Raw genomic sequence first — 27,564 nt, forward strand, 5'->3', positions numbered from 1 at the left:
GCATTGAAACTACAGTTAATGAGGACTATAGTTACTAAATTTTCACAGAGACTCTGAAAATAACTTCAAAGATGTTTGAGCACACCAATTTGTGTGTGCAGGAAATCATAAATGCATGTGGAAATATGTACCGTTATCTACAGGTTTGAATTTTAATGGAATTTTTTTGGTTCCCTTTTGAGCTACTCCATTCTTAGGACTCAGCATAGTGATCAAAGAATAGGAATATGGATATGAAAGTAAAAAATAATTTATAATCCCAGGTTTGGCTCTGCAGTTTACCTTGGATATACTATAGTGTGTATCCAGTAGTAATTACTGCTGCTAACTTTACTTCCCTTGGAAAACACATTGAAGTCCCAAGTTGAAAAATATCTATAAATATATAATATTTGCATTGTGATGTTAATGGTGGTATTTCATGGAGTTTTTACCGATTAATGGAATGATAAAAATTTCTTCTGTTTTTTGCATATTCAGCATACTTGGTTTTTTGACATCATACAGTATTTTGACTTTCTGTAGGGATTTGACCCTTTAGAATTGAAGCAGCCTGTGCAGGTTGTGAAGAGTACTGTGACAAAGAATTCAGTGAGTTGATTATCTTTCCAAATTGTCAGTCTGGAACATAGCAAGATGTCAGATCACTTTACTTGGTCTTTTTGCTTCTGGCGTAACTGACGGATAGATTTCAGAAAGGGGCTAAGAGGGGCTGATATTTTTCATGCTTTCAGTTCAGTAAAGCTGGAATCTGAAGATGCTGTTTGCCACTGTATACAGTCTTCTCTGTAATACAGTGTTCTTTCTTATTTTCCTTAGTATTTTGGGAGAGGGGTGGGTGCCACCCTTTTGACATGTATGAATAAATGTTACTGCACATTATTCAAATTCCTCCTCTTAGTCTTCCACAGGTATGGGCCTAAGTGAAGCTGAGAAACGAAGATGTAAAAAGAAATGCTAGAATTCTGTGTTTGTGGTGCCTTCATTGTATCCAGATTACATATATATTAATATATTTAATTATGTGTACTCATTATAACAACCAACTCCTGAAACTGAGCTCGCAGTCAGAATCAGCCTAAATACTTTATTATTGCATGATTGTCATTACAGATACTAAGGACCAAGCATCATCCTGACATTTGTGCTTTGAATTACTTTGAAAAGTGTCAATAACTGCAGCCTATTGAAAGGGTGGGCTTTTGATAGTAGACTTCTGCTTTTACAGATCTCTTTTTCAGGGGCCAAAACATTTGTTCAGGATTTAAAGGTTCATGTGGCGTTGCAGCTGACACATACTCTGTGCAATCCACGTGCAGCAAGGAACACGCCTGCTTTTTTGTATGTGCTGCATCCATGTATAAGGAACATACCTTTTTTAATGTCAGTTGCCGACCAGTATGTTCTCATCAGTTTCTAAACAGTACCTGTTACTCCTGTAATTTATTTGCGATATTAATGAATAACCCAATCAAAGCACGGATAGCAAAACAGGAGCCATAACCTATGTGCCTAAGTTTGTAAGAAAGAGAAGAATGGCTGGAGTTCAGGGCAGTAATTTAAGAACTGGAAGACCTAGAAAAAAGAAATAAATAGATCTGGGAAGACCTATAAGGAAGCTTACAGGCTTCCTTTAGAGTTTTCTACATTACTTCGTTTTCTGTTTTACTTCAGACGAGTTACTCCTAACTTCTCCACTGTCAGTGAGGATTTAGGTACCTACAGAACTGGGTGAACTTAGGTCTGAGTTTCTCTTTGTTTGATCTCCCAGTCTGCAAAACAATGCATTGCACTACCTCAGAGGCAACACTCGTCCTGTTGTGAGGATAGTCATAATCACAGATCACGAAGCAGTTTTGAGGAATGGTAGCCAAGTAAGTGGGTTTCTTGATTTGGAAAAGCAGTTCTTAACTAACTTTTGTGACTGCTTTGAAAATCACCTGTCAAAGATACAGGGATAGATCACATTAATTGCTATTATAAGAATCACATTAGTTACCTGTCAAAGCAGTATATTAAGCATGATATGCCTTGCTTATGCCTTGAATTCTCGATTGACCCAATTAACCTAATTAGTCATATTTGAAAGTGGACAAAAACATGGGAGTCTTACAGAATTGAAGTATACCCTATAACATCCTGCTAGCTTAAATACAGTCAAAATAATGCATGTTTTCTACAAAGAATTTTATTATCAAATCCATTTAAAGTCTTGGCAGAGCACTTTGTCCAGCAGCATGGCCATTACTGTGATTCCATTCAACTTAATATATGCAAACCAGACAGTTTCAGTAAATTGCAGCAATAAAACTTTTGTTCCAGCAGCCAAGTTAATCATTTGACTCTTTATTGGAATGACTCCGTGTTTCCATGACAATTGGATGTGTTCATGATTGACACACATACAATTAAAATCTGCCCTTCAAAACTGTAAATTGGAGACCTAATGAAAGTTCAGCCATATTCTTAAACAACTTTTCATGAAAAAGAATGTTAGATTGTGACTTTTACCAGAAAAGGTATTACAATTTGTATGTCTCAACACCAGTGAACACAGCAGAGTAATAGTAAGATTTATTGTGGCCTTAGCCTTAGATTTTGATCCCACCTAAATCTGGACTTTTATTCTCTTATTGATTTAAACCTCCATGGGTTTAGCGATTTCTTTTAATTAACATCTAGAGTGAAGTTATGTAGTTCTTGGACAATCTCATTTCTTAGTGCCTTCATCTAGAGCAGTGCATGGTTAACAGTTGGAGAGACTATTAGGTTTTTTTAATAATAAGGTTATGCATATACCAACTCTAATAAAATATATGCTATAGCTTTACAAAAATTTATGGAAATTTTTGTGGACAATTAAATCTAATTTAATAACATAAAATTCACTTTATGTTATTAAAACTCTGGTACTATTAATCAAATTAATTTAATAGCAGGGTTTCAGTGGAGAGTGTATTCCGTATTCATAGGATCCATTTCATTCCTGTATGTTTTGAGATCTGAGAAGCACCCACAGCCTCTGACACTGTTGTGACTGGAAACCAAAATATCTTGCTGGCTTCCAAGGTACATGTATGAAAGACATTTTCTTTTTCTAGTGAATAACTAGTCAAACTGAGGTTCCTCATCCATCGTTTGCTTAATTTTCAATGCCACAGGAACCAGAGACATCACTGAATCATTCAGGAGGAATAACATAATGAGAGAGGAGAAATGTAGCACCCGAACATTCATGGTCTGCCACAGCTTTCTAATGATAGAGTCAGACTGGAAGCTGGCTTGCAAAGTCCCACAGAAGTGTCATGACTGTACTATTTGCAGTTGCTTAGCTGCTTACATTAAGAGGCATGCATTCGGATTAAAAGAACAGATGTGCAGCCATATTCTGTCTCTTAAATCTGAAGATTATAAATATTTAAGACGCAAATAAGACTTGTGTGATAGAGTTATTGCTTCTGTGTATTTGACAGTTAGGCCTGTTCAGTTTTATCACACAGTGCTTGTTAAGAGGACACTGTCCAGGCTGGCAGAACTAAAATTAGATCTGCCAGCTTTTTCACTGCTTTGTGGTTTCCCGAGTTGTCTTACTCTCCATTCTGCCTGCTCCATTCCTGTGAGCTTGAACTGTAATGAGCAGTGTGCTTTCTGTAAGGCACGATATCTCAATTACATCTGAGACCAGAGAGATCAAGAGGGCAGCATAGTGTATCCACACTTTCAAGTACTATGCCACTATTAGTTTCTCTGACCTCTTTTGTTCTTGTTTTATTTCTCTTTGTTTTTGGAGCAAAAGGAGAAATGTTATGTGGTACTGAAAAAATTATTCAACAGGTACATGAAATGTATACTGATAAATAGATAAATTTTAAAAGCAATGCAGTTCCACACTTACTAATCTTACCAGAAATGTTTATTAATCCTCCTATCAACATGAATAGCAGGAACTATAGCACAGAGTCAGTATATGTGAACTGTTTACCTGTTTCTTTCTCTTCTGTTAATTACCTGTTCCCTTTTCTGACCAAGTCGTAGCTCTGTAGGACAGACTGTGTGTGCTTTCTTCACTGTTAACCTTATTTTCCTCGTTTTCCTGCTTGAGTGTGTGTGGGGTTTTTCTGCTTGTTTTTCCTGTGCCTAGCCACAGAGAAAGTTCTCTGCAGTCATTAAATCAGGTTATCAAAAATATTATTTAATATTAATTAGTCTATTGCTACTTTATACCTTCTCATATTTATCTAGGCAAGCTATCACAGCAGCCACATGGAACACATCCACTGAGAAGGATAAATACGACGATTCAGGCACTACTGACAGGCATACTGACAGTTCTCGGGTTTTAGTTCCAAATGCACTTTGGCACATGCTTCCATTGCCAGTTCACACTTGGCACTACTGCTTCTGTTTACAGTGGAAATGTGGGTCTCTTGAACGCCTTTCCTTGCCAGTGTTTCTGTGTTCTTCCCACTCACAAATTTATTTGGTGGCAGCATGTTTCATTGCTAGGCTTTCTAGCATGTGCTGTATTCTTCAATACTACCACTGCTGTGTTTGGTTGGTTAATTTGGCCTTTCAAAGACGTCTTTGGTCTCTTGTTTGTGTCTCCACTAGTAACAAAATGAAGTATTTGGGACTCTGAGGTCAAGCTGTCACTGAACTAGATTAACCAGTTTATTGTAAATGCTAAGTGCTAAATTTCTAGTGATTTGAGTCTGCAGGTTTTAAAAAACAGGCAACTATTGAAATAAAACTTTTTTTTTTAAAAAAACCCAACCTGATTTGTTGCACTCTCTCAGAATCCTAACGTTCTTTCTTATTTAGCTTTTCTCTAGCACATCCCCCCCAATATTTATAGAAAAAGCAACAAGAATTTGCTTCAAATTAGCAAAATGTCAGAGTTTAAGGTATATGATTTAAATCAATCTCCCTTCATTGGCCTTAAACATAAATATAAAACCATGTGGATCTAAGAAATTGTTTCAGTTTCTTTACAGTAGTATTGTAATAAATTTTCAGTATCAGAAGAGCTACAGTGAAAGCTATGAATAAGAGATGAGAGCAGTCACCATAAAAAAGGAAACTGTGGCAAAGCAAATAATTTTGCTTCAGAAGTGTCTGGATAACCAAATTCCTACTCCTTTCACATTTTAATCCTTTTAAAAGAGAAGGCTGAACTCTATTTTAGTGTTTAAAACCAGGTTAAACCCAACAGACTATTACAGTTCTATGATCCTTAAATTTATGAACGTAAAGCAATAGGAAACAAGCTATGTTAATAAATCTATGTATTTACCGTGCTTCGATTAACATGATAATACGCACTTACATAACCTTTTTGTGAATGTGGAAGCACATACTTCTCGATGCTAATACTGCACATTTTAGCTGCTCTTGTTTGTCCTGGGAATTGAAAAAAAACTGTAGCCAAGTATTTGAGTAGGTTGGTGTATCTTTAAATAGCCTAAGTAATATGACTGCCCGGTAGCCTGAGTGTGTTAAAATGAAGCGTACAGCTTGTAAGAGTTCTGGGACTTGAAATTCAAATACTATTTGTATTTCCTTCTTCAGTAAGCTGCTTCCTTCTCTGCTTTGTGTGCGAATTCCCAGTTTGCCAGGAAATGTTGCTAAGCTCTGATCTATAACTACAAATGATTGATTTCTTCTATCCTTGGATATTCTTCCTAGTCATCTCTTTTGCATTCATAGAGCAATGAGTTTGGTTGCTATTTATGTATTTCCCTGGCAATTGTTTTCCGTTTAAATTGCTACAGTACTTCACCTTTAATTTTCACTTTGCTTTATCAAAGCCATTTATATTAGTGATTTTAATCTGTGTTAAAGGTAACACTTTTGTGTGCATGACTGAGTAGAGATCCTACTTTTTCTTTTCATGTGAATATCTCCCTTCAGGTCATCATTAATAAACAGAAATTACTAAATTATTTTTTCAAGAAAGACAAATGGAAACATTGTTACGCAGTTAAATAGAATATACATAATGTTGTGTAAGTCAAACAGATGTGCTACACTTCTTCACTGTCACCCAGGTAGAGATTTTACATCCTTGTGATTCTACTAGCCAAAACCTCATTAGTAAAATCAATGCTTCTGTGGAACATAACATAAAATTATCAAAATGCCAGCACATCTGAAATAATGTGACTACTTGTACCTTTTGTTTTCCTAACCATTTGTATGTAGTTTGTTGGTCTGGGAATGCTTGTTACGTTTAGCTGCATACACATGCATCCACTTGATAGGTTTTCTGGAAGATGTCCATGAGAGTGCTGTGGATTCTGCAGGTTTGCTATGGGACTTCCAGTTGTTTCAAGCTAGTTTTCTTGTTAAAAAAAAAAATAAAATCCTGCTTCATGTAAATAACTAAGAGTTGGAGATGTGTCTGAGGCCTCATTCAGTTGTCTGTCATTCCTAGGCATGAGAGGAAGGCATCACTTGTGTGTTAAGGGTTCGTTTTGAAATCAGGAGATTGGCTTCTCACTCATGGCTCCGATCTTCAGCAAACTGTCATTCTTTGGGTGATTTTTCTAATCCTATCTGTATTTAAAATTTATTTATTTTAACTTTGATAATGTAATGGTAATCTGTCTATCTATGGCAGTCTTATGCCAATTAACAGGGGTTAGGTACCATTGTAACAATGACTGCTTTAAGTGTTCTAGTTGTAGGCACCGACTAGTAAGACTGTTCAGTACAAATGCAGATTTATGGAGAAATACAGTTCTTAAGCTAGGCTACTGTATGATTTTATTCACAAAATATTGTTAGTTTTTAAGCCTTCTTTCAGGTTGTTTTTCTTCCATTTGGACACAGAGAATGTCCTCAGAAAGAACTGGATATTTCTCAAGTACATGTTTTTGGTAAGAAATTTCCTAGCTTGACAAATATCTGGTAGCTGCCTTTTGTTCAGAGTTGAGACCTCGCCAGCTTAATGCCAAGCCAGTAGATGTTAGCCACTGGCAGTCAGCAGAGCATAATTAACATGCTAGACTGATGTCAGATCAACACAGAAATGTCCGACAGTGTTGACTGCTGAGTGCTTCTGGTTATTGTAATCATAATGAAACTGTTACAGCACTGCGCTGTTTTGTAACAGCTAATCTGTGTTGTAGGAGTACAGTAAGATATTAATTGTAAATTGCAGTTTTCTTTTTTGAGTTAAAATTGTCAACAAAGATGATCTTTTTATAGTTTACTTCTAGAAATTCCAGCTTGCTTTAGAAGTCCATGCTGAAGGGGATATTTAAAGACACTCTTTATAGTCTAATGAGTTTAAAACCTGATAGAGTAGCCATGACACACATGTATTAAACTTCCCTTTATTTTGTTTTTTAGGCAAGAGCTTTCTCCTCCTCATCAGAACATTTTCAAATAGGGACCAAATGGGAGAGCTTAGTTTATCAGTTCTGTTTGTCTACTACTTCAATTAAATATGACAGTGAATTGAATAGGTCGCCTCAAGAAATTCAAATACAGATTCACAGCTGGCGTCTGCTGTATTTTGTGTCTTGCACTCAGTGTTGAAGTTGACTATTCACCCACAAATTAAACAGTTTGCTTCTTTCCTCTTCTCTCCCTTACTTTGAAGGTTTTTCTTATTTTCTCTCCTGGTCTGTTTTGGTGCCTTCTGTCCTTCTACTCTGTTTAGGCTGGACCCTGCTGGTCCCCTGTGCAGGGGCAATAACCTTGAATTAGGAAACCAATCTTGGAAGCCACTTCTCACCCTCCAGACTGTTAATTGGACTTCTTGAATGGTTAGGAAGCTGCATAACACTGAAGTTAAAAGTCTTCAATAAGCAAAGACCATTTCGCTTTTCATGGTTTTTATGGTTGGGGATGGCCGCACTGAATATTTTTAAAACAACTTTAATGGTATTTATAGCACTTGGAAACATTAAAATCATATTTCATCATGTAAATTCACTGTATAATATAGTTATTAATTAACAGGAATACAATTACTAGTACTAGTAACTAGAAACTGCTGGTTTACTTAGAAAACAGCTCTTCTGCAAAGCACATTTTTCATATCTGAAATAATTCTTACACAGATTCATTGGTTTAATGTTAAGCTTACATTTGAACAAATTGGTATATAATGTAACATTTTGAAAAAAAATTGTAAACTGTAAGGAAAGAAATGAAACCTATACTCAGATCTTATATAATGGTAAATTAATCTTACTGATTGACTCTTTGTGTCAAAAATACGGATTAAATGCAACATTCTTCAGCAAATATATTTGAAAGAGGAATGATTTTTCACTGTCAGTCCTTGCAAAATAAAAATGTTGTTTTGGGAGTTGTAACTTACTGAAATTTGTATATGGGGGGTGATTTGGGTAGGTGATTCAACCTAGATTAAAAAAATAAACTGTAATTTTGTTTACAATCATGAACCTAAAGCTTTATTTCTGACATAACTCCATCACCAGCACCTGCTGTTCTTCTCGTGTTGTCCATTATCGCTGGGGTTTGCTTGACACTCTGGAAGGCCCTACTTGCACTGGAAGCAGATTGTGGGCCAGTATCTCTCATTCTTGCCTAGCAGGAGTTGAGCTGAGGACTGTGAACCTAGCAGGAATTCACCTAAAACCACTGAATCCTGCAGCGGCCCTTCAGTTCTATGAAATGAAGATGATGATAAAGATTTCATTTTTGGTTAATCATATACTCACACACACACAACTTCAAGGAACAAGAAACAAGAGCATATGAAGAGACTCTTGGTGCTCAGTAAGTAAACTTCAGTGCTGTTGTCTTTGGGTTTTAAAACAGCAGTTACGGGCCTAAATGTCCAATTTCTATCCAGGCTGAAGAGTCATGGAAGCGACTACAGAACTGGGCCTGGTTTGCTTCAGGAGAGGAATTTCTCCCCTAGAGAATATAACCAGCTGCAACCAGAGCTTTCTGCAGTTGTTGTGAACGTTACTGACACTAATGTTGTATTATCAATAAACCCAGGATTTAATTATTTTTTTCTTCTTTTCAAGATTAAATTACATTATAAATTTTTGGAAGGTCACCTTTGCCTCCCATTTAAAATGAACAAATTTATCCTGTTTCTATAGTACATATAAGGTGACTTTGGTTACCCCATGAAAAGCTATCGTGTTCAACTGGGATGTCTTTAGTATACTGGAAAACAAAATTAGGTAATTCATCATCTAAATTAAATAAAACTCCACATTAGCATATAATATAACAAAATTCCTTTTCAAAATTTGCATAAAAGGTGATCAAGTGCTGTGTTTTAATTTAATTGTGTGTGATGAATTCTTATGCACATTAGGCTGTAAATTTTACATTTTTTGTAAAGGATGTTCAGCCACAATTTTATTGCTGTGTAAATTCTTGAAACACTATTGTTAGCAAAGTCTCACTTACTAATATAAGTGTAATATATATGTGCACCTATGTGGTATTAGATTCTGTGTATACCTCCTTGTTTTTCCATTCCTAGATGTCTGTGTTTGCAATGAGAAGTATTAGGAAAGTAGTACTACGAGCTGTCAGCAGGTATAGGAAGATTATTAATAATTTTAAATAATTATTATTATTTGTTAATTGGAAGAATATAATACATTAACTTTAAAGAGTTATGAATGCATAATTCATGGCTACTTGGTGGATTTTGCAAATCTGTATGACATGATGGAAAACAAATCTTGGAAATACTATCATTTAGGTTTGTGGCCATCAAGAAACTGCAGTTTTAATGCAACTTTTCGGTTTGATGTTTAGGAGAAAATCCTAGTTCTGTTTTAAACCCACTAAACTATCTGGGCTTCTTACAAATATTAATTTACCAAATGCACAAAAGTCTGTGACATTTCCTTTGTCTGAAAGAATTAGCTTTAATTTTACTTGCTTGTATCATAGCACACTGAAGTGAATGACTATACACTGGCTTTTGTAGTTCTGTATTTCATAAATTTTCTTCTAATATGCCATGTCTTTATCAACACACTAAAGTAGTTGAGGAAATAGGTGCATCTAGTTTGCCAAAATTAGTTAAGCATTCATTTCCTTAATAAATGATTTATATCACTGTTAACGTGAAAGGACTTGAGCAACATTTTATGGGCTGTTGTACATTTTCAGTCCTGACATTTTAAAAAGCCACAGTTTTTATCTATGATATGTCTGTGTGCTGATGCATGGGCTCTTTACAGCTTTTGTAATATTTATATAAAATTTATTGGCAATAACTGCTATTACCCAGAGCATCTATTTTGAAAGGTCTGTGTATCTATCCATGTTGACTGAGCTGTTCAGAGGGTGTTTGTAACTTTCTGGGCATTTTGCCACTGCTTCTGTCCGAACTTTGTCCATGCTTCTGTCAGCTGGTTTAGTTAATGGTTGCTTGCTTGATGTTAACATGCTGATTTACATTATAATTAAGAATGAGTAGGAGTTTATAAGGGAACTTAAAGCTCATAAGTAACACAAAAATAATGCTGCTTTAAATAAATTTCTAAAGATAATTCAGTGTAAATATTAGAATATCAAACAGCTTGTAGTTTGCCTCTTTTGATGGAAGGACTTATTAATGAGTGTACAGTGTTGGTGTTAAGTGTGTTGAATGGTAGCTGTGTTTGTATCACATCTTTAAGTGGAGAGACCTCACTTCCCATGACTGATTCATATGTTTTGATGCAAGTTGTGACAGAGTATATACCTACATACTGAATTGTATAATGTAGATACCTCATGTTTGCCATCTGATATCTTATATAAAAGCAGAACTATGTTCAGAATATCCTACAGTCTCCTGTGAAATAAAATAGCAGTTTAGCAAATAAGAATATAAGATGAAGGAAGAAGGAGCTTAGGGAAAAAAAAATCCTTCTCCTCATCTCCTGGTCTCTTTGTTAAGAGTAAGTAAATCTCAGCAGATGCAAAATACAGCTCAAAGAATACTGGTCAGCTTTGCCTGTACTGGTGATTTATCTGTAACAAAGACGCTGCTGAGGAAAATATACTATTGGAGGGTGTGAGCTTCTTGCAGTCAGTACAGACAAAATTTGACTTGGAACCACATGAGCTCTTTCCTACTGGTCTCTTTCCATTGGTGTAACTCAGTTAACTGAAGTGCTGTCTGCAATACACTGCTCTAAGTGAGAGAAACAAAAGTTCCTTAAGACTGATTTTGGGTTGTAGGTCTGTGGTGAGGGCTGTAGCTATGAGTCTGCAGGTAGTTTTTCTGTTACCAAATAAATTACATCATCTAAATTCTTTATTAGTTATTTTAGTGCCACAAATGCCAGAGAGAAGCTCATTTGAGTGGCAGAAGGAGCCAAAGATACATGCTTTTCATTCATGGTTTTGGCAAGATTTTACAGTCTGTACTTATAATAGTATTGCAGCTGAATTGAAAAGTAGTCTGCTTGTCTATCCACACCATTTTATTGTCTCACTTATTTTGGACTTTACTACTTGGCTCACACTTGGCAGTTTTAATTGCACCTATTTCTGTGCACAGGCGAGGAATCCACTCAGTGCCACAGAATGCATTTCATTAGTGGTTTTGTGTAACGCTGTCTCCATGCCACTGATAAGCTGCTAGTGCAGTGTGAACCGAAGGCCAAACACATCCACTGAATTCAGTGGGTTTACCCATGCTTTACCTGTCCAAAGACTGCTTCTCACACAACTGACTGCACAGTAGTAATTTTCAAGAACTGGGTGCACGTTTAGAAGCTTCTTGAATAAGGGACCATGAAAGTGTGAGGAAGTGTGATGAGTGTGTTACCAGGACAGTCTAGGCTTAGTGGATGATGCAGAATAAGACATTATGAAAAACAAATGGTAGGACAGATAGCTACATTACATTCCATTATGTAGTTTGTGTAAAAATACTGATCTCAGTGCCACATACAGTTACGATGGTGCGGCATCAAAATTTGTCCGTAAGCTTTCCTGTAGTCCAATAAGCTACTCGCATTCACACCATGTTAGAAAAAGTTTTAATAACTAATTATGTTCATTGGAGTAGGAAAAGAACGAAATGGTGGTTGAGATGCAGTTGTGGAACTCGCTGAATGGCAAGAAATTGCTGATAGATGTTTTACTTTCCCATGTATTTTGCAATGTCAGTGTCTTGATGTTCTGTTAAGTTTCTTATTGTGAAAATATTTATCTTAATTAGTTATTATAGCTAGAGACTAATTGTCTAATTTATTTTTTTTTTAGTCATTTTTTGGCGAGCAAACATAAAACTGCTCAGAATCTCTTAACAGTGTGGCTGGGGTAATTAGTTACAAGTCAGAGATAACAAGCAATTGAAAAGGCATTACAGGTTTTTCTCCACCTTTCTCATCTGAGAGCTGCAAGAGACTTGATTAAAATCAGCAATAAAAGTATATCACTGGAATGAAGCAGCATTTTTATAATGAAGTACAGGTGTTTTATTAAATGTCATGTGGTCCAGGCTGGTGGGTTTTTTCCCCTGTCCCTCTACCCTGCAGTACAGGTCATTATCAACTGCACAGCAACCAAGGGCTGAAAAAGGGACTTTGCAATATAGCTGTGAGCCTCAGCAAGCTCCAGGCTTGCCAGGATTTGGGGCTCAAGCTCTCAGCTGGCATCAGACAATATAAACTAACCCTTGGTCAGTTAGACTGCACCCATGTGAATATGATGAGAACGGCATGGTCTGTCAGCATTAGCTGATCCAGTTGTTTTGCCGTAACCCAGAGAGCACATTAGGGACTGTCACCTACAGGACTAGGTAGAATAGTGCCTGTCTTGCAAGAGGAGGTAGCCCATGTGGTTTTGAATTACTGTCAGAATTCCTGCTGACCCATCTCTTTTACCCACAGTGTGGGTGTGTTGTATTGGCAATGCAGTCTCCTCCAGACTTTCTTTGATCATCTATTCTTATCTTACCTTATTGCTAAACTATGGTTGCACAAGGTATTGAATATTTTAGCAAAAAATTCTACTTAAAGAATAAAATGAAACTATTAGATTTGTACTGAAAAGACAAGTAGTTTTATCTCGATAATCAACATTAAATTTCAGACTATACAAATATGATTATCACTAGAACACCACAGGTAATAGTGTGGGTGTTTCTTTTCTGAAGTACATAATACCTCATGATATTTTATATATATATATATTTTTATGAGACCTTGTGAAGTAGGAAAATGCAGTTTCTTCCCACATTATATGATAAAAAAGGTGAAATAGCCCACAGCCATATGTGAAGGCTATAGTGGATCTGGGTCTTATCCAGGATGTCCCAAGCCAAAAGAAATGCCTTAGGCTGCTTGTCTTCTTGACTCAGAATCAACTAAAAGAAAAAGTATAGGTGGAAAAGAAGGAAGGCAAAATCAAGCAAAGTGTTTTTCCAGTAGCTTTTGCCTGGTCCAGGTGACATAAACATAAATTATAAATTATTTTTGGCTTTAAAATGCAGAATATTTTAATAAAATACATAAAATTAGCCTACTTAGAGGAGGTAGTCATATTCTTGTTATGAGACAAAAACTAGAAGAAATTAGGCTTTAAAAACCCCCTCATTTTACATCAGAGATGTATAATTTTGTTTTAGCACCTGTTTGGTTACAGTGAGTCTGCAGGGTTGAAGTGTTTTTCCTTACTGGCCACTGATACATTTATTTGGCCTTACTGTACCTTCCAGCCAAAAGCGGAGCAGAGGGGAAGAGTCTAATGATGAAGCCACATTGCAAGCTGGAAGTGGAAGGGTAGTGGCAAGGATGATCTGCATGAATTGTCTACTTGAAATGTTCTTGGTCTCAGAAAGAGAGATGGAGACTGGGAATCCGAGACATAGGATCCTATTTGTAATCTGTATGAGAAATTTCTAGGATAAAAAATGCTGTAATAGGAATACTAATGGAAGCTCAAACAAAAAATGAGATGTTGAAAAATGTTGAGCTCTTTCTGGTGAATTTAAAGGTGAATGTCTTCCTGCTCTAATTTCTCTTACTTCCTGCTGCTAGAAGAAAAAATGTCAAATGGGATGAGGTGTATTTATGTAGCCACAGCTGACATTTTTAGAGGCACAGGATGGTATTTAGACCTGGATGACTGAAAATGCTATGGTGTATGGTCATGAAGGAAACATTTTTGGCTTTTAAATCTGTGAATCAATGGGAAATTATATATTGGATTAAATTCTAAGTTTGGAAACGTTTGATATATGCACATATGGCTGGCACTGGGACAGAAGTCAAGAGGATTGGAATAGCTAGTTAGCCAAACAAGCTCTTCCTTTGGAGTTTACTTTCTATACTCCAGTCCTATGGGATTTTTTGGGGGTTTCAGATGATGGTGGAATAGATGTTGGAAGCAACAATTTTTTTTGTACACCAGCATGACTCAGGAAGGGAAACCAAGGGGAGATACAACCAATAGATTTCCTCTGTATTATGTAAATGTTATCAATTATTTTAAAATGATCCCCTCTTCCTCCTTGCCCTGGATGGAATAAAAATGTCTTTTTTTGTTATGTTTCTTTGTTTCTCTGACAGAGTTATCATCGAACCAAGGGAGAATTTCTATTTTAAAGCCGCTACAAGAAAGGAACACTATAAAAGGTATTGTGTTTCTATAGTTGCTCACCAAGTCTCTTGCTGCTTTGTCATTATGTATGTTCTTAAATCACTGTCCTTTTATTTTTTTAAATTATCTTTACAGCTCTCAGAAATTCATTCATTTGCATGTTAACTGAAGGCCCACTAAAATTTGTTTTAAAATAGTGGTAGAATGGTTGAGGAGCAGAAAGAAGGAAATACCCATGATAAATCATAAAACTGTGAAACTAGGACAAGAACCTATGTAATTCTGTATTGTGTTGGGAGCCGAGGCACCGGCAAGGGTAAAATTCAAGTGCAAGCTGAGGAAAACAGGGATAACAATTTTCTCTTTTGTGGCTTCACACCATCTCCAATCCATGTCTTCCTTCTCCTTCTACCATGGAAATCGTCGTTTAGTTTCATTCTACCCCTGACAGAGCAGGGAATGTCTCTTACTGTGTGACTTCTTCCTACGGCCACATTTACAGCAGGTGGACTCTAAGCATTCGCTTCCTATGCTGTTCTCAGTTTGTGCTTGTGCTTTCCTAAGGCTTTGCTGTACCTGAACAAGCTAGATTAAAGGCTATGGTTATGCCTTGCATCCCACCTCTTTCTGCAGTAAGGGTCATACTTTTAAGATGTCTTCCTCTCTCCAGTCCCTCCCTGCCAACTATGTCTTGGCCTTTCTTGAGATCAAAAGGCCAGTTCTCTGGTTGCTTAGAGGATGACCACAAACATTTTCAGCTGCTGTGAATTCACCTCAATACTTTGGTGTCTCTGTTCTAAATCAGGGGGCTTGGTATTGAATTGTGGGATTAAATATTAAAGTACTTTGTTGGGTTTTTTTGTGAAATATTATTCTCTTCTGTGTACTGCTTTATTTTTCTCAGTGTAGGTGGATTATAGTTTTAGCCAAGCATTCTTCAAAAATAATCCTCTGAATAACAAGTATCATGTTACTGATTTTTGCAAGTTCTTTCAATTTTCATTTGATTATTTTTAGATTAAACATTGTCCCTTATATGTCAAAACTGAAAGTGTATATAGCCCATTTAAAGTTTGAAAGCTGTTTGTAGGAAGGATTCTCAACAGAGTTTACATTGTATTTACTGTCTGAATACTTACCTCTGTTACTTATATAGTCTTACTGAAATGATTTTAAAGTGTTTATTATACCTGGAATACTTTCCTATTTATACAGTGCAGGATTTTCATTTTGATATAATAGAGGGAATTTATTTTAAATATTTGAAGTTGGTAGACAGTTAAAGCAAAATTATTATTTTTCCCTCTCATTGCAGTTAACAGCGGAATGGTTATTAAAAAGGGGTGTTTGAATGGAAAGTTGGTTCTTGGAGCAGATCTTCAGTGATCTGGAAGAAATATTTCTACTTCCAAATAACTGTAATTAGACACTAGTGATAAGTGCATTCCTGGAAAGAAGAAATGTTGATGGGTGATACCATCTACAGAAAGTATTAAGATTTAGTCAAAGATACAGAAGTAGGATAGCCTTGGAAGGGGTGGGGTCAGTGTGTAACTATAGCCACGTGGAAGAAAAAAATCCGTCCAAAAGACAATTGATAGTAACGCCCTAAATCCAATACTTTCCACAGTTCTTACTGATTTTCAGATCAGAGTCAACCTCAGCACAGAAGATGTAGTTTAAATGTGGCAGTTGTCCAGTTGAAATGGAGGCTTACAAATGAGGTCAAATTCAGAATGGGTTTCGTAAGCAAGAGAAGAGAGGGGTAGGGAAAAGGGGGAATCCCTGGGGGTTCAGTATGGGTGTTGGTATGTTGCCAGTTCTAAGGCTGTGGTGGCCTCTGCCACCTTGGTGCAGAGCAGAGGGAGACACCGCGTCCCTGTACTGTGCTGGCAGCTGTAGGGTTGCTGACTGGTAGCAAGCTGCTTGACTGTGTCCTTGGAGCCACTAATGGAAGAAAGTTGCACAAAAATTTCCCTAACTGTTATGAGAAACAGTCAAATTATTCTAACTGAAGTTTTCCTGAAAGAGAAATCTAGCCTGAAGGAAGTATCTACCAGGGAGAACTTCAGCCCAAATGTTTAAATTTTGATAGAGCTACAGGCCAATGAATAGAAAGCTCTTATAATAAAGATATGAATCTTAGTTGTGAAAATTGCTACTTGCAGTGATGTAATAAAAATAATTTTTGATAAATGTATGAATGTAACACTTTGCAGACTAAGTACAGCACTGCATTTCTGTTTAATGAAAGATCTAAATGAGTGAAGAACGCTTGAGTCTGGACTAATCAATGGGGTTACTGAGGCATCTTGATTTACCCAATGATATGAATAAGACATGTCCTGAACATTATTCTCTGAAGACTATTTTGACTGTCAGTTTAGCCCCAAAGAAGCCAGTACGCTTGGCTAATAGAATAGAAAATGCTTCTGAGTGATAAAGACTTCTGCTTTGAAGAATCAGCAGTGTCTTGCATCTGAAAAAAGAGAAGTTGGCAGTTCTTGTGATATTGTTTCAGACCCTCAAACAGGCAGCAACGCTCTGGAGCAGGACGTTTTTGCGCTGTGGTAACAAAGACTCTTCTGTTGAGGTGTTACGTGCCAAAATCCATGGTACAGAATGATGAGTGTCTCTGAGACTGTCATTAAAATGTATCTGTTTTTCCTCCCTTTATATGTTTATGCATGAACTGGATGATTATTCAAGGCATCAGATGAGCTAAATACTTTTATTTTGCTCAGATATTATTTATTAGTTCTCAAATACATGCTTGCTTTGTAACACTAAAAAGCTGTGGTGTTAATCAGCACAAACTTGGATTCTATCCTAAACTGACAAGGGTAAAATGAACTTGGATTGCATTTTAAATATATAGATGCTGAAACAGTGAAAGGTCTATCACTGCCATCTTTGAACCTACACATACAATTGCAGAAAGCAGAGCTACATTTTGGTCTAATGGAGTAGGTTTACTTAGTGCCCCAGGCTTCCAGATTTAGCTTGGTGAAAAAAATACTTGATTTAGAATGAGACAGATGTTACTGGAGAGAATTAGAGCTACTGGGCCTCATTCTGTTTCTTCCCTCTTTTTGTATTGCTTTAATCTCCTCTTCATTGATACTGTTCCTGGTTTAAAGCAATTTAAGGTTGAAATCTGGTTGTTTGTAATGAGAGAGGTTGAAATATTGGAGAGTAATGCAGTAGGGTTGGTCGGTAAGCAGCTAATAAAATTCATTTGATTTAGTAGCTTCAAGAATTAAACATGAATTATTGACATTTTTTCTCTCCTGTTTATACTAATGTTTTCAATTCCCTAGTGGAAGAACAGAGCAGCCACACAACCCACTAGATATGACTGTGTGAGTTAAACAAGACACACATTTAGAAAAACAGGAGAGGGTTTTCTGTTTTTATTTTTCTTCTGAAAGCAGTAAGAAAACCACAGGGAGGATGTTTGCTCCGAACACTTCAAAACTGTGATTTAAATTTTTTTTTTTCCTAGCAATGCCAGTTTGTTTATTGGCATAAAATGCTATGGGAGATATTAAGTATTTGATTCAGATGGGTTAAAAGATCTGTTTCCTTTTGATGCATTTATTTGCATTAATCTTAAAAGTCGTAATTGGAAATGCCCTCATAAACCCTGAGATTCGAGCCCTAGAATTAAAAAACATTTGTTATTACCCAGGAATGTAGCTATGCAGTTTTATTAGCCTTTCTTCTACTGTAATCTATGGATCTCATTTAGCTGCATGCAGCCCTTTTCTTCTGAAACATAAAAGGAAGGAAATCTCTCAATAGCCTGAAATCAAATTATCTCTCTGTGTTAATCTGCATGTAAAACACCCAAGCCCACTTCTTTAAAGGAAAATAGTTTTACTGATAAGCAAAACTAGATTGTGTGCTTTGGATAGAAGAATTAAGTGGATATTTTTTTTTTTTTTTGGTCTGCTGAGTACTATTTATAGCACCAATTAACTCCTCATGGCTGGGATAAGTCATTTGACACATCTGTTGCTGAGCTTAAACACTCACTGTTCTGTGGGGTCACAGTTGGATTTTTTTTCCTCTTCTCTCAAACTGTGTAGTGAAATGATGATTTTCTAACTAATGGCAGTTAGTTTAAATACACTGTCTACTGACACCGTTATTGTAGCATTTGGAATAGATAAGTCAGGCTGTAGGTCTACCTAGCTGCATAGCTGACCTGATCTTTGTTGTTTGCCATTTTGTTATTTATTTTATCTGTTAGAAGATAGCACAATAGTATCTTTTACAAAAGAATTATTATGACCGTCTGCAGGATTTTTCAGCCTTGCTGTAATATTTCAGTTACTCCGTTTTGCCAATGAAAAACTGGTCTGGCTATGGAAATTGCTGCCTACCCACTGAGTCTCTTGTTCCTGTTTTGTGAAATGGAGATTTAATGCTTGTAAATATATGGCTGTTCTCAGCTGTAGTTCCTCACATACAGACAGTTTCAGACTGCATTCCTGTCAGTAGCTTTTCTCTTAAAATGGAAGCCCTTTTCCCAAAACTCAAAACGTATAAAAGCCAAGGAAAATGAGGATACTTGTATATTGTTTAGTGTAATCTTTTAAGCATTCTGTGGAAGTAATTGCATAAGGTATATAACAGTTTGTCCATGTGATTGGCTTATTCTTGGCCAAATTGGATTGTATATTAATGAAGCCAAGCTTTAAAATACTAGGGGAAGAACTAGGAGTGAAGTTACGACCTATGCTGCTTTTGATCTTCATCTTTTTCTCTTTCTCATTGAAATAGCCCTGTTCTAAGAATAGATATATTGATTTTTGGTGGCTCTGCTTGCAAGGTAGCCTCTACAGTAAGGAAATATTTCTGTTGAAAATTACATCAGACACGGTCCATCCATACAACCCTACGCAGACAACAATGCCTTGGTAGTTAATTTAACGCCGGATACTATCTAGCTGTCACACAAGCTGCTTGAGGTTTTTTTTTTCCTAGCTTCTTGGAAGACAGTATTCTAGGTAAAATGGTTATAGTGGAATTTTCTACTCAATAGAAGTTTGCACGTATTGTTCGTTTCTGCTCACAGTGGAAGCACAGCAGCTACAGCGTGTATTGATGTCAGTGAGAATCAGGTCGGGGTCAGAGGAAGTGGTGGAGCTTGGTACATACAGCTTCTGCTAAGAGCAGCTATGAGAATACTTGGAAACCTGCATATACATGAATCAGAAAGGGACCACAAAGTGCAATCCATTATTTTTAAGTAGAACTCCTTATCGATTTCAGTGGGAGAGACCTTTGAAAAATCAATGACATGCAGCAGCTTTAGGATGCAATGACATGTGTTCTAGGGTGTTAAAGTGATCAGCCTATGAACTAATCAAGCTGGTAGCAATCATGTTTAGAAAGTTCCAAGGCAGAAGAAAAGGTGTCAGCAGTTTAAGAAGCAGCAAATTTACTATTCATATTCTAAAAGAGATAGCTAAGTATGATCTTGCTCATTCTAACTTCAACTTCCAAGCTGCATTTTATTTCTACAGAAAAACAAAAAATATAAAGGAAAATATAAAAATAACTGGGGATATGTAAACATAGGCCTGTTCATTATAATGTACGATATTAAGCAAATGAAATTGCTGAAATAATAAAAATATTCTGGATTTTTCTATGAGATTTGTGCACATCATTCAGCTGGTTACTTCAGACTTGGCTTTTTATATGGGGTATTGGGGGCAGGTGCTGTCTTCCAAATGCTACCCAACTAAAGTATTAATGATGCTGATATTTTCATGATCTTGGCTGAGTTGTCAGAGTTAAAACACTTACTGAGATAGAACAATAGCAAGGGATTCTAAGTTAGATCCAAATTCAGCAGACATATACTGAAGTCAGAATTCAGCCATCTCTACCTTGTTCAGTCTTTTGATATTTACAAGATTTAAAAAAAAAAAACAACAAAACAAAACAATTCTGCCTAGGCATTCATTTGAGAATATATGGGGAGTGCTTATTTACACAGAGAATTTACAGTGCACAGTCTGAATTTATAGACTATCACATACCCCATTAAACCTTAGTGTGGACACTTAGTAGGTGTGAGGTAACATGATGCCACTTCGCTGTGCAGTTTTATGCTTAATTAACGCAAACACTGATCTTTGAAGGAAGTGTGGCATAATGAGTGCCCTGTGATGGAAGAGTTCAGCTTACTTAGTGTAGACAAGTTCTTAGGTTCTGGAGAGCAAGAGCTCTGCTTCAGAAAGGTGCTGTTATGCTGTTCTGGTCTATAAATGATAAATTCCAAGGAGAAATGGAAATTTTTCATGTTGGGTAAAAGTAATCACAGACTAAAACATTTACTTTAAAAATTGCTTTTGTAAAAATATTTCCATTTGAAGTTTAATGCATTACTGAATTATTTATGCTATTATATGTATGCAATTGTTAGAAAGGTGTTCTGTATTGCTCTAAATTATTTTCCTTTCCATCTGGGAGTACAGCGTAGCAATTGAAATGTATCTTATTAGGGAAATAAAGCTACAGTATAATTAAAGCTGTGTGGGCACACTGTATCACCAAGCCCTGAAAACACTGCCTGAAATTTTGGAAGAAAAACCCCAAAAATTCCGAGTAGCAAACTGCTGAAGTGAGGAATCATTACTGAAGGGAAGCTGTAGAAAGACAACTGGTGTCATTAAAACACGCACGATTAATCCACAAGAGATATAAGAAAATTCTGTATACTTTTTTGCTGAGAACTGCCTTTCTGTAAGTTAATACAATATGATTTCAGTGCTTTTAACTAAGAGGTTAATTAAAGTATTAATTTTTAAATGGACTGGGAACCCTTATGGTAAGATTGGAGATACTATAGTGCTACTGACCAGAGCCAGTTCTGTAGTGAGTGAAGTGTTGGAGCTGTATTATGCATACAAAGATGTATGTGTGTTTGAATTCTTTTGCTGCTGTTGCCAAACCCAGATCAGAGTATGATATTCTGCAAATTTATTTGTAGAGTTTATTTATTTCTACAAACTGATTCCTGCTGGATAATTGGATGAAACTTCCTACTGATGTAAAACCTCAAATATTACACACTGACATTTTTTCTGCAATAATAGAACTGGTGGGCTGCAGTGTTCATTGCTGTGTCCTTAAGATCCAAAGTTCCTTCTCAAGGGGTTTTCCTGTTAGCATTTCCTCTGCTCTTGTTCCTTCCCTAGTTTAAGCCTTGTTTCACAGACTGCTTCTGTCCAAAGGAACAAAAAAACCCTGACCAGCTTTTTTTTTTTGTTTCTTTTGACACACACACAGTATGTCTGTCTGTGCCTATGAGAGAACTATATTGAAATAGCTTTCTTTGTGAATTCCTCATTGCTATTCATTGGTGGAGATTGTCACGTAAGGGTCAAATTAGAACTCAGTCAACCAGAGCAGCAACAAGACGAGCCAAGCTTAAGATAGATTTTGCAATAAGGTCTGAGAAGCAGTTTATTTGGAATTTGTTATGTGTAATATATATATATATATATATATAAACACATCTCTATATAAAAAGAATATTTTATTTTCCAAAGTGTTGCCTTTTGTCTGTAGAAACTGAATTATGCTTAATTTATTCCTTCTGGTCATTTACTTGAGAATTAGTCTTTCTCTCACTCTGCCTCCTGACTTTCATCTTTGGGCGTATCTTCGCAATGTTTTGTTATATCTAGTAAGTTTTGAGCATAAAATTTACTTCTGGTAGTTTAAGAAAAACAAGTTTTCTGGCATGATGGTCCTATGCCCTTTGAGATTGGATCCATGCAAAGAAAGGATCATATTTCTGGTAATTTAGCTGAAACACAAGAAATTGTGTTTATGCTGGCTTCATGAAGGCAGACAGTACCTGGTCAAGCATAAAATTTGCTGGGGCAAAATTACGCTCTGAAAATGTTCTGAAACTTTTGAACCAGCGAAGTGAGTTTGTACTGGCTCTGCATTTCATGCCATGTGGTTGCAGCATTTTTGATGTGGTAGTAGTTTAAAACTGGATATACTGCTTCACAGAACCATGCCTTTGCAAAATGGAGTCTGTTCTGTACGTTCTCCAGCAAGAATAGGTACTTAATTTGCAGTCGCTGACCCAGAGAAGTTTTGGTGCTAAATGTTTTAAGACAAAACCAATCAGAGATTTGCAGAGCTACACAGATGACCTAATATCCCCAAACCTATTTTCACTTGGGTTTCATACAGGATTAGGTTACAGACAGGTAGAACCAACAAAGTGGCTGTAAGCCACTGTGCAGCGTGCATCTTTTAGAAATGAATGTACCCTAACAGGTGTCTGTGAAACGATCTTCAGGGGCTCATACATCAGACATGGGGCCTAAAATTGTGTGCCTAAATAATTAATTTCTGAGAGCATCATGTTATGTTTCTGTGTTTTAAAATGTTTGGCTACAATATCCAGTTTTGTAACATTGAAGATCCTCATTCCAGTCCAGAGTTTTTCCTGATCTAGGTCATTAACAGTAAATCTTATGGGAACATGCAAGTATTTATCACTGGTAACAAATCAGATTAACCAGGTGGGTTTTTTTCCTTAGGACTGGCTTCTCTGAATATTGTTTCTTCTTCCTCCAAGTTAGGAGGAAAACAGTATAGTAAATAATTTACACAACATAGTGAGGGGAACCAGGGAGATGACTGTACAGAAGAGGCTGTAATATACCTTATTAACTAACTGTCTTCTCTTTCCTCTCTCTTGCAGCTGGTTCTGGTTGAGGCTGCTCTCCTGCTTTGTCTGTACTTCTCTAGTCTTAGTGGGTGATGCCAGAGCAGCTCTAATACTCAGAGCCCAGTAAGCCACTAGGTGTGTATTGCTTGCTTTTCTCTGCATGATTTCTGATACTGCATGGGGCAGAACCGTCATTTTATGCTACTTATCTCTTGTGGCACTTCAGGGTGAAAATATAATTAGCATGCGTTATGCTTCAGTTCCACAGATTATTTAAGCCCCATTTTTGCTTTTATTCTAATGGTTTTCTTCCTTGTAGAAGCACATAGCTAATGTTTCCATGCATGCTCGCAGGCCTTCATGTTTGCTCCTACAGCTGCTTATTTGCTGTATGTACAAGCTTCTTGTTGCTCATCATAATACCATCTTTTGCCAGCAGGACCTAATAGACTTCAGTTGGGCTGGGAGAGAGTGATAGTGGGACAACTATGCTCAGTATTCAGACTGTTGGACCCAAGAAATCTCCTGTGTGCCCCAAGAGCCACTTTCACTGAGAGAAGCTTCTGTGATGTTCTGTAGCTGAGTGGAGGACAGTGATCTCCTCAAACGCAGCTCACTCAAGTATCTGATTGTCTTAGGCAGGCAGAATACTTTGAAAAGTGCAGGGGATTTGAGGTTCTCCGTGACTGTTAAGATTTAGGTGCTTAAATCTCCCAGAACTTGACCCCTCAATCTCAAGGGCTTTTAAAAAACTGTTGACTATCAACTACATCCTATATTAGCAAAATTAGTGTGCAGAGTTAACTCACATTTTTTGCAGAGCGCCAAGTAACCCTGGGCATGTCAGTGTTTCTAAGAGCCTTCAAACTTGGGCAGGAGCTGGGCTATTAGTAGTGTGTAGGACCCCCTTTTTGGCTCTTTGCACAGGGGTGATTTTCATCCTTATTGCACACTTAAGCTGTATTGAATTATTGGGGGCCTTTTGATGCATTAGTTCTTCATGTGAACAGCCAAAACCACCAGATTCTCTTACTTTGCTCTCACTCTAATGCAACACTAATATATTTAGAGTCACGTAGGCAGGAGAGAGATTTGCTGCTGTCAGCGTAGCCTTTGACACTTTGTAGGCAAGTATTTGCTGTGTTTAGAAGTACAGCCTAAGGAATAATCTTTACCTGGCTGCTATAGGTCTAATACTTTCATTTATTTATACCCTTTTCAATGCACTTGAACTTATTTACAAATGGTAGCAAATTGCAAGTGGCAGCCTGAGTAACTAACTCATGAGTCAGTACTTTTATTTTTCTCCTCTAGTCTAGACTGCTGATAATGTAAATTGTTGAAACCCTGGGTAAATAATTGTGAGTACAATCAACAGCAAGCAAGTATTTATCTGCTAATAAAACATTTGAAATGCAGAAGTCTGTCTTTGTCCAACAGTTCTTAAAAGGCACTTATTGGTCCTGCTGCTGTTTCTGCATAGCAATTAGGATTTTTATGGTCACTAATTGTACATCTGAAAATTTACACAGTTTATTTTCTGCCTGTGTTTTTCTTTGCATAGAGAAAAGAAGCACAATATTTATGGATGTAAGGAGGTTAACATTATATTTTCTGCATGGAAATCTCTGTAGCTCTCTAGAGATTTGTACCATTTATAGAACCCAAATTTTCTAGGTTCTCTCATGTGTGGCATCAAGGGCTTATAGCTCATTAAGGATTTTCTGAATGGGATCTTTGTCACATTCTCAGAATGCGACTTGAAAGTTATATACCAGCTCAGTCATCAACTGTGACTTTTATTATTAAAGCTGTTACTGCTTCAGAATCTGTATTAGAGGAGGTGCTTCTTGATTTTTTTTCATTTCCATTCATCAGAAACTTGCATTATATAGTCTAAAGGGAACCTGTTTTTTAAAATATAGTTACTACAGTTTACATTTTGTTACCTTCCTACATCCCTACTTGATTCAGTTTTGAAAATTAGTCCATAAAAGTGTCCAGCCTCTTGGGCCCCCAAAAGATAATGGCTATGTCATACCATTGTTGCATGTGAGAAAGAGCTGTTTTAGCTGCAGACAGTGAATTGTCTGAAAGATGGGCCCCTGTGGGGAGTGACTGAGGATACTTTAGTTCCTGGTCTGCAGCACCTATAAGGATTTTGTCTCCATTCATTAATCCCTGGCCTAATCATTTTTTCTTGGGCCAGGAGCATCCCCTCATCTGAGGTGTATTTGGATCGGTGTGTCAGTCAGGCTGTTCCTCTACTCTAGCATAAGGGCAGTGATAATTAGTAACCAGGTAGCTGTTTTTAAGAATATATAGTTAGAAATGCTCCCCACCCCAACCCCTGTGTAAATTTTTCCCAAAATAGGACTACTGCCTGGGTCTGTGAAGTCCCACTTCTTTCACACTCCCTTTAAGGAGTCTGTGAGCATGTCTGCACTACTGGGAGGAAAGACAACAAACAGAGCTGTCTCCATCTGTGCAAAGCAGGGAAGCACAAAAGCAGAAACATGCAAGTTGGCCGCCCATGAGCCAGCTTAGGTTCAGAAAGTCTGGCTGTGTTTATGTGTAGCTGTGCCAGGGCTAAATCATGCTGAGATGTAGCAGGTGAGTCACGCAGTCCTGTCCTGCGTTACACAGACTTCCCGTGAGTCACACTATCCTTTTAGATGGTTGTGATTCTCTTTTGCAGAAACCAATGTACTCTCTGAAGGTTTTATAGGCTTTCAGTAATCTAGCAAAACAAGGTTTGGAGTGGAAGGTCTCTGAAGCTGACAGCTTGGTCTATATTTGACTAGTTTGTGACATATGGAAAACCTTTCAGTGGTTTTTGGTTTTCTTTCAGAATCCCAATAGAAGATAAATCAATGCATAAATGAGAAAAGTCACTTCTGCTTACTGTTCTGAAAACATGAAAGCCTCAAATCACGGTTATATGTAAACATAAAACTAATACATTAGTAATCCTCTACACTGTTTCCAATGTGATTTCATATCACTCTGATTCCTTTCAACAGCAACTCCCTAGGGGTTAACAATGAACCACAGAGCTACTGGCAGGTTATTTCCCATGAAATCAAGGTGAATGTCATTGGGTTTGGGTCTGTTACTTCTGCCCCAGTGTCTTTTGGGCCCGTTGAATGATTTCAAGCACCTATGACAAAAGAAGAGAGACTTCAGGCCTACTTAGGAGTTTCCAACAAACTGCCTGAAAACATGCAGCTTAATATCTATTAATAACCCTCTTTTGGGAACATAACAGTATATGACCACATTGTCATTAGCTACCAAAGAATCAGCACAGGAGAGAGACCTGATAAATGTGCACACACATCAGTCGAGGGTGTGCATCATCTGAAGGCACTGAACGATGAAATGCAAAGCTTCAGAGACCAGGGTTTGGTACTATCTGTACTTGTGGAAATCCTTGTTGATAGATGGAAAACAAAGAATCTCTGGCAGCAGGAAGAATCACTCCTGATTTGCACATCAAGGGACAATTTCTAGGGACTTAACTCTCAGCACAGAATATGAACTTTCCTTGAATTAGAGAGCTGAAGAAGGAGCTGAAGAAAATTATGCCTCTGTGCTCATCTCAGAGGTGCTCTAAGTAGCTGAGTAGAACGGGAGCGAACTAGTTACTCATTTAGCTTTAGTGAAAGGGTTCTGTTGAAGCCACCATATAAGCTTATGTTATGTTGCTGATTTTGTACACTCATGAAAACATTTTAAGTGATGTTCACATTATAGATCTGTGGAATCAGTGGGGAGTTTTGCTGCATGCACCACATAGATGGATGGAGATGGGGCTTTAAACTGAATACTTCATAACCCTGCTAGAGAAGACATAAGGCAGAAGATATATCCCCTCTAGCTGGTTTCTGAGTTCTTCCTTTTCCTGTGTTGAGAGACAAGCAGTCCTGTGTGCTTTCCATGTAAGATGTTTGATTTTGGCTTTTTCATTTGCATTATTAGCGAACAGCTGCATGAAGGACTGTTTCATTGGCTACCATGCTGAAATCATCAAGCACATTTCAACTGCAATTGCACTCTCTGCATTTAAAAATATTTTCCATATTACAGTGTGCTCCTATAATTAAAAAACAAAAACTATTTTCAGCTACTGTCTGCTAAATTTGGGTGGGGGTGGGGGGTGTGTGTGTTCCATTCACTTGGAAAAAAAAGGACACAACCGTTTTCTTGTACCATGAAGTTTCTGTGTTCAAAAATGTTAAACTTCTCACTTATGCCGTTAAAGACAAAAATTCAAGGTGTCTGTGGTGAGAAAGACT

The 27,564-nt window shown here is 37.1% G+C and overlaps 1 protein-coding gene across 4 annotated transcripts in view; it reads left to right on the forward strand.

Moving 5' to 3' along the window:
* Positions 1 to 27,564, forward strand: part of ARVCF (ARVCF delta catenin family member) — a 288,989-nt gene that overhangs the window by 89,477 nt on the left and 171,948 nt on the right. For 3 of the 4 annotated variants that reach the window (XM_074921410.1, XM_074921412.1, XM_074921411.1), the window contains exons 3-4: positions 14,523 to 14,588; positions 23,300 to 23,401. The gene's annotated coding sequence lies outside the window, so the exon portion shown is untranslated. The remainder of the gene's footprint in view (positions 1 to 14,522; positions 14,589 to 23,299; positions 23,402 to 27,564) is intronic. The other variant, XM_074921415.1, reaches the window with a different exon arrangement.

Source organism: Athene noctua, chromosome 17, assembly GCF_965140245.1.
Source record: "Athene noctua chromosome 17, bAthNoc1.hap1.1, whole genome shotgun sequence".
In the NCBI taxonomy this organism is placed as follows: Eukaryota; Metazoa; Chordata; class Aves; order Strigiformes; family Strigidae; genus Athene; species Athene noctua.